Consider the following 12,388-nt stretch of genomic DNA (forward strand, 5'->3'; position numbering starts at 1 on the left):
GTACCACTCCATCCATAAATAAACATAAAAATTTGTCTATAAAAGGCTCGACTAATGCTAATAGATTTTTAATTAGGAACAAAATATATTTTAAGAACAATAAACGTTTATGTTGCATATACGACTCATGTTTTTAAATTTAATTCTTAAAAATTATCATGCTTGAAGTTAATTTTTTAAATAATTTTTAAGTTAGTTTAAGTGGATCATGGATAAGTTTTGAGAGTGGCACTTACATAAATGAAGATAATTCTTAAGAATTTGAGGAAGAAATAAGAATTATAAAAATAAATACTAGCACCCATTTCATTCAAAATGTTTTTTTTTTCCCATTTCAACTCTTCCACCCATCATGATCTCACATTCACCTATTCATTAGGCAAAAACACTTTTTTTTGAAAAGAGTGAATACATCCAAGATGACATCACCTATATTTTTACATGATTTATTCTAGAGAAATGTGCTTTAATCATCTTATGAATAATTCTAAACCTTTCTATCCATATATTCCTTAATTATAGATTCTATTTCTACTTGGAATGCATTAGTCATTGACATAGGCACAGACATTAGTGTCTTGATTCCACAAGGCATGTGCTTAGGAGATTGAAGAAGGATGAGATAATCTGGTTGAGCTAACCTTTTCCTCATAGGTAATAGAGAACTTACACTTTTTGCATCTCCCCAACCAAAGTCCACTTCATGAAATCCCAAGTGCCTCCAATCACTTAATAAAAGAAAATTGTCTTGTGCATTATCTACATTTGATGTACATGGATGTGTCACTATGCTTGGCATCAAGTTTGCATCAATTAAAGTTGACTTTGACATTTTTATAATATGTGTAGCTCACAATAATGATCCACTTATGAGGTCTTGCACAATATCTATTGAATATGCCACACCTATAGCATTACCATAATATCCTTGAGGGAGAGGGGGATGAACTAGCTTCCTCATATTCATTGCAAAAATAAGTTTCTCATTTTGACAACTTGGAATGTTAAGAGCCTTTTTCCTTGCTTGCCAAGCTAGTGCTGCAATCACTTCAAATGTAGAGATAGATTCTCCACTTTCTTCTATAAAGTATTTTTTGATAGATTTTATAGCATCAAAATTGATAATTGATAACTAGTGAGGCTTGAATTGATTCATCTTTTATTGAAGGTTGGTGTGGAATATTCATACCCTCTTGAATAGATTCCAAGTGATAAAGTTGGAGGTTTATAGGGTCTTTTGGCTTCCATATCTCTCTATTCCATATTGGTTTTAAGGAGGGTCTAGCCTCTCCCCTTACCATTTTTGCAAGCCCTTTAAGAAATTGACCCGCTCCTACTCCATCACATATGTTATGATGGAAACTCACTCCCACAAAAAAACCACCACATGTAAAGTGAGTTACCTATATGAATCAAGTATGCGACAATAATAATAAAATAAACGGATGCATCTCATTAAAAAATCGCATATTGAAACACTATTATAAGGGGTGACCCTACAATACTGCATCCCACATATTTGGGCATCATGAATTTTGCAAGAATTAGACATTTTAAAGGAAAATATGATGATTTAAGTCTTGAAAGGTCCCATTTGAAAGTGTAAATTGAAATGGTTAGAGAAAAGCTTCTTAGATCAAACTTTTAAGATAAAATAAAGTAATATGTAGTAAAGATAGTTCTTATAAACCACTAAATTCATGAAATATAGATTGATAAATTTGATTTAAAAACTGCCCAACTGAATTCTCATATTAATATTGTCATAGAAAAGTATTGACAAGAATTACCTATACAACCAAGAGATGGAAGCTCTCAATAGTAGTAGTACTAAATGGTGGTGAAAAGAGTAGTTGTTGAAATGATGGTGTGACCTCATTCAAATCCCCCAAGACTAAAAGAGTGTTATCCACCATTGCTTCCACAAAGAAAGCACTCTCATCTGTGCAGTCCACTTCAAATTCCCCATTCTCTTTGCATCTGAGCCTTCCAACTAAGGGAAAATAATACACCAACAATTTTGAGAGAGCCTCTTGAATAATATTTGTAGGATGAGCAGAAATAGTGTGATGGGCATTGTAAACTAAGATTGAATTGAAGATAGTTTGATAGGGAATGGATTGTCAATGGAGGAGAGTAATGAGGAGCAATCACAATAGTGACAATCAAATAATAAATGATACAATTTAAAAAGGAACCATATGGTAGACTCCTCCTAGCACTTCTTACTCTTGAACTAGGGCTTTCTCAATCACTTGATTACACACACTTCCAATCCCAACTAACAATGAATTCACCTTCACATGTACATTGTTTAATGTCTCCAATCAGCAAATAAACCCCTTGTTTGGGTAGAATCCCTATCTTGTTTAATTCTGCATGTGCTTGGTTAGTAATATATCATACATGTTAGAATAACTCTTTACATGAGTATCAGGCCTTCATCCTCATGGAAAGATATTCATTTCCTTTAAAACCTACTACAACAAATAAATAATTAAGAGAAATCTACTGGTTCTGCAATAGGCATAACAACAAACCTATAATAACATGAAACTTATCAACAAAGTACTTGGAATGATGAAGGAAACCTTATTAGTGCATTTGTAGAGCCAACCAATTAGTTTATGGACCGCAATATGCAATTTGAGATGCAGAATATCTAAGTTTTAATATTGCTGTTCACGAGTCCATACATACTAGTCTTCCAACATTTTCCCTCCTCTTTACATTAGAGACTCTTTCCAATTTATAAGACACCCTATAATAAATGACTCCAACCAACTATCATCGTTGAGTTGGGTATTTTAGAATTATTACAAACTAAACTTCCCTCTAAACCAACTGTTACCTTTTTTTATTTAATGTTTGAACTTGAAAAACCATACAATTTTTTTATTAAACATTAAACTCATTTCTATACCTAAACCTATCTTGAAGACCTAATATTATTTTAGCATCATGATAGGTTCCAAGACTACCCAATTGATTTGATGACCTTGTTTATACATTCCTTCCTTTTGATTTTTTTTGAGGATCTTTGTGGTCTTTATAATCTTCAACTGTTGCTTGAATATTTAAGGTGCTCCTACACCAGAGATGGGGGGAACAACTTTGGGTGAAGGCAGAGAAGGAGCCACCATGAATGACTCACACCTCTTTACTTTCAAATCTCTACTTGTCCCACCTTTCTCCATTCTTCTTCTTCTTCTAATTCTCAGAATGTGTGAATAAAACAAGGTGTAAGAGAACCCTTATATACATTGCTCCAACTAACAAGTGGCCAAAATGTTGAAATATTTTGCTTCACACATTTGTATTAATATAGTTGACTAATGAAACTCGTGATACTCGAGAAGCAATTATTTTTGTGTTTTCTGAGATGGAAAAGAAGATGGTGAATGATATCTAATTGTAATGCATGTGAGGCATGTCAGCATTGTTAAATTAATTATCAAATTGACGGCACAAACCAAACCATTAGCACATTTTTAATGCATGCTAGCCATATTTTCCACCGTCTAGTCCAACTACTTACCATCAATGCTCCAATTAACATAAAAGCTAGGATTTAGTATTTATTTGCATATAAATTAATGGATTGGGGTGAAGAACCTCTCATATTTATCACACCTATTATTGCAATCACTTCTACTTAAATAATAATAAATTTTTGATGAATAGTTCTAAACTATTAAACAATAATATACTAAGAATACAATTCACAAAAAAGGGCTGGGGGATACAAGATCACCCCACAAATAAGTTCACACGACCGCAGTCAGAATTAGAGACTATTCATTAAAAAAGGAAGAAGCAACCTCAGGTGACCAAAGCAGTGCTAGCCAAGGGTGGTTGTTCATCACAATCATGAAATCCCTAATCATCTTTGGGATTGGGGGGTGGGCTGGGAACAATCTAGCCATCATCAGTAGCAACATCATCAACAACAACAAAAATAAGAGGATTAGTGGTAGCCTCTACATCTTTTATCTCTAGCTACGGAGGAGAAATTGCTAGATCTAGGTGAGGCCATTTCCTAGAAAGCGCCTGTCGAGCACTAGGAGGAGGAGCCAGGGACCAGCCAGAGCCACCATGGGGCAGGGAAACTGAGTGGTGCCTCCATCCACCAATGCCATCACTGGGAGAGTGGTGGCTCGAAGCCTGGGAGCACGAGGTGTGTGAGTGGCAACCTGAGGAATGGCACTGCTAATGGTGGCCATGAGGCATTGAAGTATCAGTTAAGGCATCTGGAGGAACTTTGTGAATAGTGCATGGGGCATTGCCCTAGTGATTAAACAACTCTTGTAGGTGAGCCACCTCTAGAGAAACTTTGTTTTCTTGTGCCTGAATCTGCATAATTACATTATTACAAATGCACAACAAAGTGTACATGGAAATATTGATATCCAAAAAACTATTTGTGATGTTAGTGTATAGCTCTCTGTTTGAGCTTTCCTAGATAATATTGTGTTTTATATTCTTTAGTAATGTTGGATATTACATAAATTGATTATGAATTTAATATAAATCTGTACATTCATTATATCTTAGACAATATGATTTAATAAGTTTAATCTATGAATGTAGTTCTCTATCTATAACTACATCTTGAGAATGAAACCAAAGACTTTTTAAGTGGGAGATATATAATCTAGGTTACATAAGTTGATCACATTGAAATGTTATGCCATTGAATTTTAGAATTGTTGATACAATCAACTACAAATATTGATTCTTTAGATGAGTTTCGAAGATTATTTACCCCTTCCACATAGTAAGTAGGCAAGCAAGGACTGGAGCTGCTCGTGCAACCCTTGTTTTTATGATAAATATTTTTATATTAAAAAATATTTAAATATGAACTAATTTTTAAAAATAAAATGATAATTTAAAAAAATTAGAAATCGAATATTAATTTTTTATATCTGAGATATTTGGAATAATATTAAATTTTTGATTCAATTATATTAAATATATCATTATTATCAAATAAATCAATTCTTTTATAATTATTAACTATTAAATTTAATATACTATTCTATCTAATTCAGTTATTAAACTATTATAGCTTACGTTTAATGTAGATGAATGAAGAATTCTGCCTTCATAGTCTACCATGCTTTGAGATGAGAGCATTGCACAACGTGTTGTGAAGTTGATGCATTTCAAGTTTTTTCTTTGTCAATTATTACAATTTCTTTTTTATTTTTCCAGAGATCTGTTGTGTGAGGTGCCTTTCTTGTCACAACTCTAATTCCTAATTCTTAATATTATCTCCTACATTTGGATAGATACCAAACTAATTACCTTGTATAGTCTCTCCACACTATATAAAAGAATTTAATCTTTTTGAGTAGATGTATACTTATATTGATTTTATTTATTATTATTACTATATTTTATTGCAATAGGTAAAAAATATATGGGTACGTCAAAACATTGAATTCTTATTGAGGAAACCCACACTCAATATTTAATATAAAATCTTAAGTGTAAGTTGTGACTCTTAACCTTTCATAAGTAGTTTTTAATGTGATTTTTATATAGTAATTAGTATTAGTCATATTGTTGTGGTGGGAAGAGCTCCTATTAATCACATTAACCTGGTTTAATTTTATTATATGAATTTAATTATTTTATAAATTGTTGCATAATATATTATTTTTGATTAAAGTGTATTCATTTTATGTATATATTGAGTCTAGTTCATAGGAGCATACTAGTAGGAAAGAACCCGATGAAGAAAACCTCTGGTTATAACTCCTAGTGCAAACCTAAGACCTAAGATACTTTTACAGTAGTATGATAAAACACCATATCCTAGTACATATACAAATATTTTGAGTTACATCTTGTTATATGTTTTCAAAAACCCCAATAATCCTAAAGAATTTAAATATATACCAAATCCCCCAAATCCCAAGAAAGATACCCTAGATTTTAATCCAATAATATATCCCAATACATAGAATCATTTTCTAAACAGTTCCAATCAAAACTACCAACATCCAAATTATATAAAAAAAATCTTTTGTTTGTTGAATGTCAACAATGTTGATGGTGAGTCGTATAACTTCTAACTATACAATGATTGCTCACCATACATGGTTTCTTATCATACGGTGAGATACAACCTAGATGTACAAAAAGTCAGTATGACATAAAGCAATACAATCGATGATGAAGAAGTGTATGTTGTCAGGTACGTGTAGTTCTAGTATGGTGCTAGTGCCAAGTACAATGCTAGTCACAATGTCAGTTCTAAGTAAGGTGCAAGGTATGTGCTAGTTCTAGTATGGTCCCAGTTCCAGTATGGTATAGTTCATGTACACTGATGGTCATAGAGTAGTGTCCATCGTGTAGTGATGCTAATAACAATTCTATAGTATGTAGTGACTATCAATTGGATGAATGTGAGTTGGTTGGCTGGTGTATGAAATGAAAGCTGACATACCAAATTCCATAATGAATTGTAGTGTTCATAAATGACTGCAATATTTGTGAGGAATTGAAGTGTTGTGTAAAGTTTGATTGATTATAACACAATATGAGGTTGTATAAAAACTCATAGTTGGTTGTATGTAATGGGTAAGTGCACCAAGTTGTGGTGCCAAAAGGGGGGTATAAGTGGACACCTTTTCCCTGAAATCTGCAAATTTTGAACTTCAACAAGAATTTGAAGATAGTTATGCTCAAAATTTTAAGATATGACAAAAACAAAAGTCGTAGTCCTTTGAATCTAGTTTCTAAATTACTAATTTTTTTTCAAAATGGTTTAGTTTTAGGTTCTCAAAAAAGGGGGCCACAAAAAGTGGTACTGTTTATTCCAAAAAAACATAACACAGTACAAAGTGTGGCCCCCCTAAAATTTTAACTTTTTTTTTTGAAATTCTTTAATCACTCTGGTCAAAAGTTACTTAACACTATGTAGTTTATCCCAAATTTTTTGGGTAATTTTATAATGTGTACTTTTTTAATGAATTTTTTAACTAGACACATCCCAAAAATGTGAAATATCTGTGTGCTCCCTCTAGAAATAATTGAAAACTAACATAAAATCAATTTTTTTTTTTTTTTCAAAGTGTGTAGAATGGAGTCTAGTTTCTAAAAAACTAAGTTGTTGCAAAATTTGATGAATGAGCTAAAATCTATAGCCCAATTAGTACATGGTGGTTTTTGACAAAAAATGAACATACATTCAAAAGTAATTATAGATGAAAGGTTTGAAATAGTTCAAATTAAAAATAAACCATATGTTTAGATAGCTAACACAGAGGCCTATAATGCTATGTAACCTGATCTTATCGATACCCAACCACGAGGAATCTTGAAGGGGAGCACACAAGAAAAAGAAATCATTTTTGGTATGTTTTCTGGAAAACACATCTCAGACCTGTTTATAAACTCCAAACTTGTGGGTTGGATCTCCAAGGAAAAACCAAGCTTTAGGCTTGGGTTTAATGAAGAGCTTTCAATAGTGCGTATGCCCTATAGTGTGCACATGCTATTTAAGTTTGCATTAAGTAGTGTGTGCATGCTATAGTGCGTACGTACTATAGGGCGCACACACTATCAACACCTAAACTAAAAAATAGAACTAGTTGGGGGGGGGGTAGGGGAATAGCTATATGTGTGTGTGTGTGTGAGAAAGATAGAGAGAAAGTAGGGGATGGGAGAGGGGAGAGAGTACAAGATGGGAGAGAGAAAGTGAGAAAGAGTAAAGGTGGCAAAGAGAGTATAGGATGGGAGAGAGAGGAAGTGTGAGAGAGTAGGGGTGGTAGAGAGAGTAGGGGTGGTGGAGAGAGTACAAGATGCAAGAGAGAGTAGGGGTGGCAGAGAGAGTACAGGATGTGAGAGAAAGTAGGGGTGGTAGAGAGAGTATAGGATGTGAGAGAGAGAAGGGGTGGCAAAGAGAGAGTGCAGGATAGGGGAGAGAGATTGACAATAGGGGATGGGAGAGAGAGGAAGTGTGAGAGAGTAGGGGTGGAAAAGACAGTACATAATGCGAGAGAGTAGGTGTGAGAGAGAGTAGCGGTGGAAAAGAGAGAGTGCAGGATGGGGGAGAGAGATTGACAGTAGGGGATGGGAGAGAGAGGAAGTGTGAGAGAGAGTACAGGTTGGGAGAGAGAGATTGAGAGTAGGGGATGGGGGAGAGAGAGTAGGCAGTGGGAGATAGAGTGGGAGAGGAAGAGCGAGAGAGAGGAGAATGGGATTGCATGTGTGTGAAAGAGAGAGAGTATGGAATGGGAGAGGGGGGAGATAGAGTAGCTCAAGAGAGAGTAGGGGATGGAAGAGAGAGTAGGCGATGGGAGAGGGAGTGGGAGAGGGAGAGAGAGGGGGGATAGAAATGTGTGTAAGAGAGAAAGAGAGAGAGAGTAGAGGATAGGAGAGAGTGTGAAAATGTAAGAGAGAGTAGGGGGTAGCAAAGAGAGAGAGTGGAGAGGGGGAGAGAGAGAGTGAGAGTGAAAGTGAGAGTGAGTAGGTGGTGGGAGAGGGAGTGGGAGAGGGAGAGCAAGTGAGAGAAAAATTAGGGGATGAGAGAGGAGAGACGGGGGATGGGTGTGTGTGTGTGTGTGTGAAAGAGAGCGAGTAGGGAATGAGAGAGGGGAGAGAGAGATAGAGAGAGTAGGCAATGGTAGAGGGATGGGAGAGAGAGGGAGAGGGTGAGAGAGAGAGATAGTAGGCGGTGGGAGAGGGAGTGGGAGGGAGAGAGAGGTGGAATGGAAGTGTGTAAGAGAGATAGAGTAGGGGATGGGAGAGAGTAGGAAATGGGAGAGGGACTGCAAGAGAGAGAGGGGGGAATGGGAATGTGTATTTATTTATAAGAGAGATAGAGTAGGGGATGGGAGAGAGTGTGAGAGTTTGAGAGAGAGTAGGAGGTGGCAGAGAGATCTCATACAGGATGGGGGTGAGAGAGAGAGAGTAGGGGATGGGAGAGAGTGTGAGAGTGTGACAAAGAGTAGGTGGTGGCAGAGAGAGCTCGTATGGGATGGGGGAGAGGGAGAGAGAGAGAGAGAGAGAGAGAGAGAGAGAGAGAGAGAGAGAGAGAGAGAGATTATGAGATCGAAGAGCATGAGAGAGAGTAGGGGATGGGAGAGAGAGTGATAGTAAGGGATGGGAGAGAAAGAGAGTAGAGAGGAAGAGAGAGAACTTGAGAGAGATAGTAGGCACTAGGAGAGGGAGTGGGAGAGGGAGAGAGAGAAGGAGAGGGAGAGGGAGAGAGATAAGGGGGATGGGAGTGTGTGTGATAGATGTAGAGAGTAAGGGATGGGAGAGAAGAAGAATGGGGGGATAACAGTGTGTGTGTCTATGAAAGAGAGAGAGCAGGGGATGGGAGAGAGTGTGAGAGTAAGGGGTGGCAGAGAGAGAGAGTACGACGATGGGAGAGAGAAAGTAGGTGGGAGAGGGAAAGAGAGAGGGGAGATGGGAGTGTGTGTGTAAGAGAGATAGAGTAGGAGATGGGAGAGAGTGTGAGAGTGTGAGAGAGTAGGGGATGACAGAGGAGAGCGAGAGTAGGAGATGGGGGAGAGAAAGTAGGCAGTGAGAGAGGGAGTGGGAGAGGGAGAGAGAGGGTGGGATGGGAGTGTAAGTGTAAGAGAGACAGAGTAGGGGATGGGAGAGAGTGTGAGAGAGTAGGGGATGGGAGAGGAGAGAGAGAGAGTAGGGGATGGGGTAGAGAAAGTAGGTAGTGGGAGAGGGAGAGAGAGGGGGGATGGGAGTGTGTGTGTAAGAGAGACAAAGTAGGGGATGGGAGAGAGTATGAGAGTGAGTAAGTGGTGGCAGAGAGAGCTCGTATAGGATGGGAGAGAGAGAGAGTAGAGAAGGAGAGAGAGAACTTGAGAGAGAGAGATAGTAGGTAGTAGGAGAGGGAGTGGGAGAGGGAGAGGGAGAGAGATAGGGGTATGGGAGTGTGTGTGATAGATGTAGAGAGTAGGGGATGGGAGAGAAGAGAGTGGGGGGATAAGAGTGTGTGTGTCTATGAAAGAGAGAGAGTAGGGTATGTGAGAGAGTGTGTGAGAGAGTAGGGGTGGCAAAGAGAGAGTACGGTGATGGGGGAGATAAAGTAGGTGGTGGGAGAGGGAGTGGGAGGGAGAGAGAGGTGGAATGGAAGTGTGTAAGAGAGATAGAGTAGGGGATGGGAGAGAGTAGGCAGTGGGAGAGGGACTACGAGAGAGAGAGGGGAGGGAATGGGAATGTGTATTTATTTATAAGAGAGATAGAGTAGGGGATGGGAGAGAGTGTGAGAGTTTGAGAGAGAGTAGGAGGTGGCAGAGAGAGCTTGTATGGGATGGGGGTGAGAGAGAGAGAGAGTAGGGGATGGGAGAGAGTGTGAGAGTGTGACAGAGAGTAGGTAGTGGCAAAGAGAGCTTGTATGGGATGGAGAGAGAGAGAGAGAGAGAGAGAGAGAGAGAGAGAGAGAGAGAGAGAGAGAGAGAGAGAGAGAGAGAGAGAGTGAGATTATGAGATGGAAGAGCATGAGAGAGAGTAGGGGATAGGAGAGAGAGAGTGAGAGTAAGGGATGGGAGAGAGAGAGTAGAGAGGAAGAGAGAACTTGAGAGAGAGATAGTAGGCAGTAGGAGAGGGAGTGGGAGAGAGAGAGGGAGAGGGAGAGGGAGAGAGATAAGGGGGATGGGAGTGTGTGTGATAGATGTAGGGAGTAAGGGATGGGAGAGAAGAAGAGTGGGGGGATAATAGTGTGTGTGTCTATGAAAGAGAGAGAGTAGGGGATGGTAGAAAGTGTGAGAGTAGGGAATGGTAGAGAGAGAGTACAATGATGGGGGAGAGAAAGTAGGTGGGAGAGGGAAAGAGAGAGGGGGGATGGGAGTGTGTGTGTAAGAGAGAGATTAGGGGATGGGAGAGAGTGTGAGAGTGTGAGAGAGTAGGGGATGGGAGAGGAGAGAGAGAGTAGGGGATGGGGGAGAGAAAGTAAGTAGTGGGAGAGGGAGTGGGAGAGGGAGAGAGAGGGGGGGATTGGAGTGTGTGTGTAAGAGAGATAGAGTAGGGGATGGGAGAGAGTGTGAGAGAGTAGGGGATGGGAAAGGAGAGAGAGAGTAGGGGATGAGGGAGAGAAAGTAGGTAGTGGGAGAGGGAGTGGGAGAGGGAGAGAGAGGGGGGATGGGAGTGTGTGTGTAAGAGAGATAGAGTAGGGGATGGGAGAGAGTGTGAGAGTGAGTAGGTGGTGGCAGAGAGAGCTCATACAGGATGGAAGAGAGAGAGTAGAGAGGGAGAGAGAACTTGAGAGAGAGAGAGAGTAGGCAGTAGGAGAGGGAGTGGGAGAGGGAGAGGGAGAGAGATAGGGGGGATGGGAGTGTGTGTGATAGATGTAGAGAGTAGGGGATGGGAGAGAAGAAAGTGGAGGGATAAGAGTGTGTGTGTCTATGAAAGAGAGAGAGTAGGGGATGGGAGAGACTGTGAGAGAGAGTAGGGGGTGGAAAAGAGAGAGTATGATGATGGGGGAGAGAAAGTAGGCAGTGGGAAAGGGAGTGGGAGGGAGAGAGAGATGGAATGGAAGTGTGTAAGAGAGATAGAGTAGGGGATGGGAGAGAGTAGGCAGTGGGAGAGGGACTGTGAGAGAGAGAGAGGGGGGGAATGAGAATATGTATTTATTTATAAGAGAGATAGAGTAGGGGATGTGAGAGAGTGTGAGAGTTTGAGAGAGAGTAGGAGGTGGCAGAGAGAGCTTGTATGGGATGGGGATGAGAGAGAGAGAGTAGGGGATGGAAGATAGTGTGAGAGTGTGACAGAGAGTAGGTGGTGGAAGAGAGAGCTTGTATGGGATGAGAGAGAGAGTGAGATTATGAGATGGAAGAGCATGAGAGAGAGTAGGGGATGGGAGAGAGAGAGTAAGGGATGGGAGAGAGAGAGAGTAGAGAGGAAGAGAGAGAACTTGAGAGAGAGTGATAGTAGGCAGTAGGAGAGGGAGTGGGAGAGAGAGACGGAGAGGGAGAGGGAGAGAGATAAGGGAGATGGGAGTGTGTGTGATAGATGTAGAGAGTAAGGGATGGGAGAGAAGAAGAGGGGGGGATAACAATGTGTGTGTGTCTATGAAAGAGAGAGAGTAGGGGATGGTAGAAAGTGTGAGAGTAGGGGGTGGCAGAGAGAGAGTACAAAGATGGGGGAGAGAAAGTAGGTGGGAGAGGGAAAGAGAGAGGGGGGATGGGAGTGTGTGTGTAAGAGAGATAGAGTAGGGGATGGGAGAGAGTGTAAGAGTGTGAGAGAGTAGGGGATGGGAGAGGAGAGAGAGTAGGGGATGGGGGAGAGAAAGTAGGCAGTGGGAGAGGGAGAGAGGGGGAGATGGGAGTGTGTGTGTAAGAGAGATAAAGTAGGGGATGGGAGAGAGTGTGAGAGAGTAGGGGATGGGAGAGGAGAGAGTAGGGGATGGGGG

The 12,388-nt window shown here is 39.9% G+C and overlaps 1 pseudogene; it reads right to left on the reverse strand.

Annotated features, from left to right (window-relative positions):
• Positions 1 to 487: 487 nt before the first annotated feature.
• LOC149544827 (3'-N-debenzoyl-2'-deoxytaxol N-benzoyltransferase-like) lies at positions 488 to 3,197 on the reverse strand (annotated as a pseudogene).
• Positions 3,198 to 12,388: the final 9,191 nt, after the last annotated feature.

This window comes from Cupressus sempervirens, chromosome 8, assembly GCF_028749045.1.
Source record: "Cupressus sempervirens isolate cs-2001-9-10 chromosome 8, ASM2874904v1, whole genome shotgun sequence".
In the NCBI taxonomy this organism is placed as follows: domain Eukaryota; kingdom Viridiplantae; phylum Streptophyta; class Pinopsida; order Cupressales; family Cupressaceae; genus Cupressus; species Cupressus sempervirens.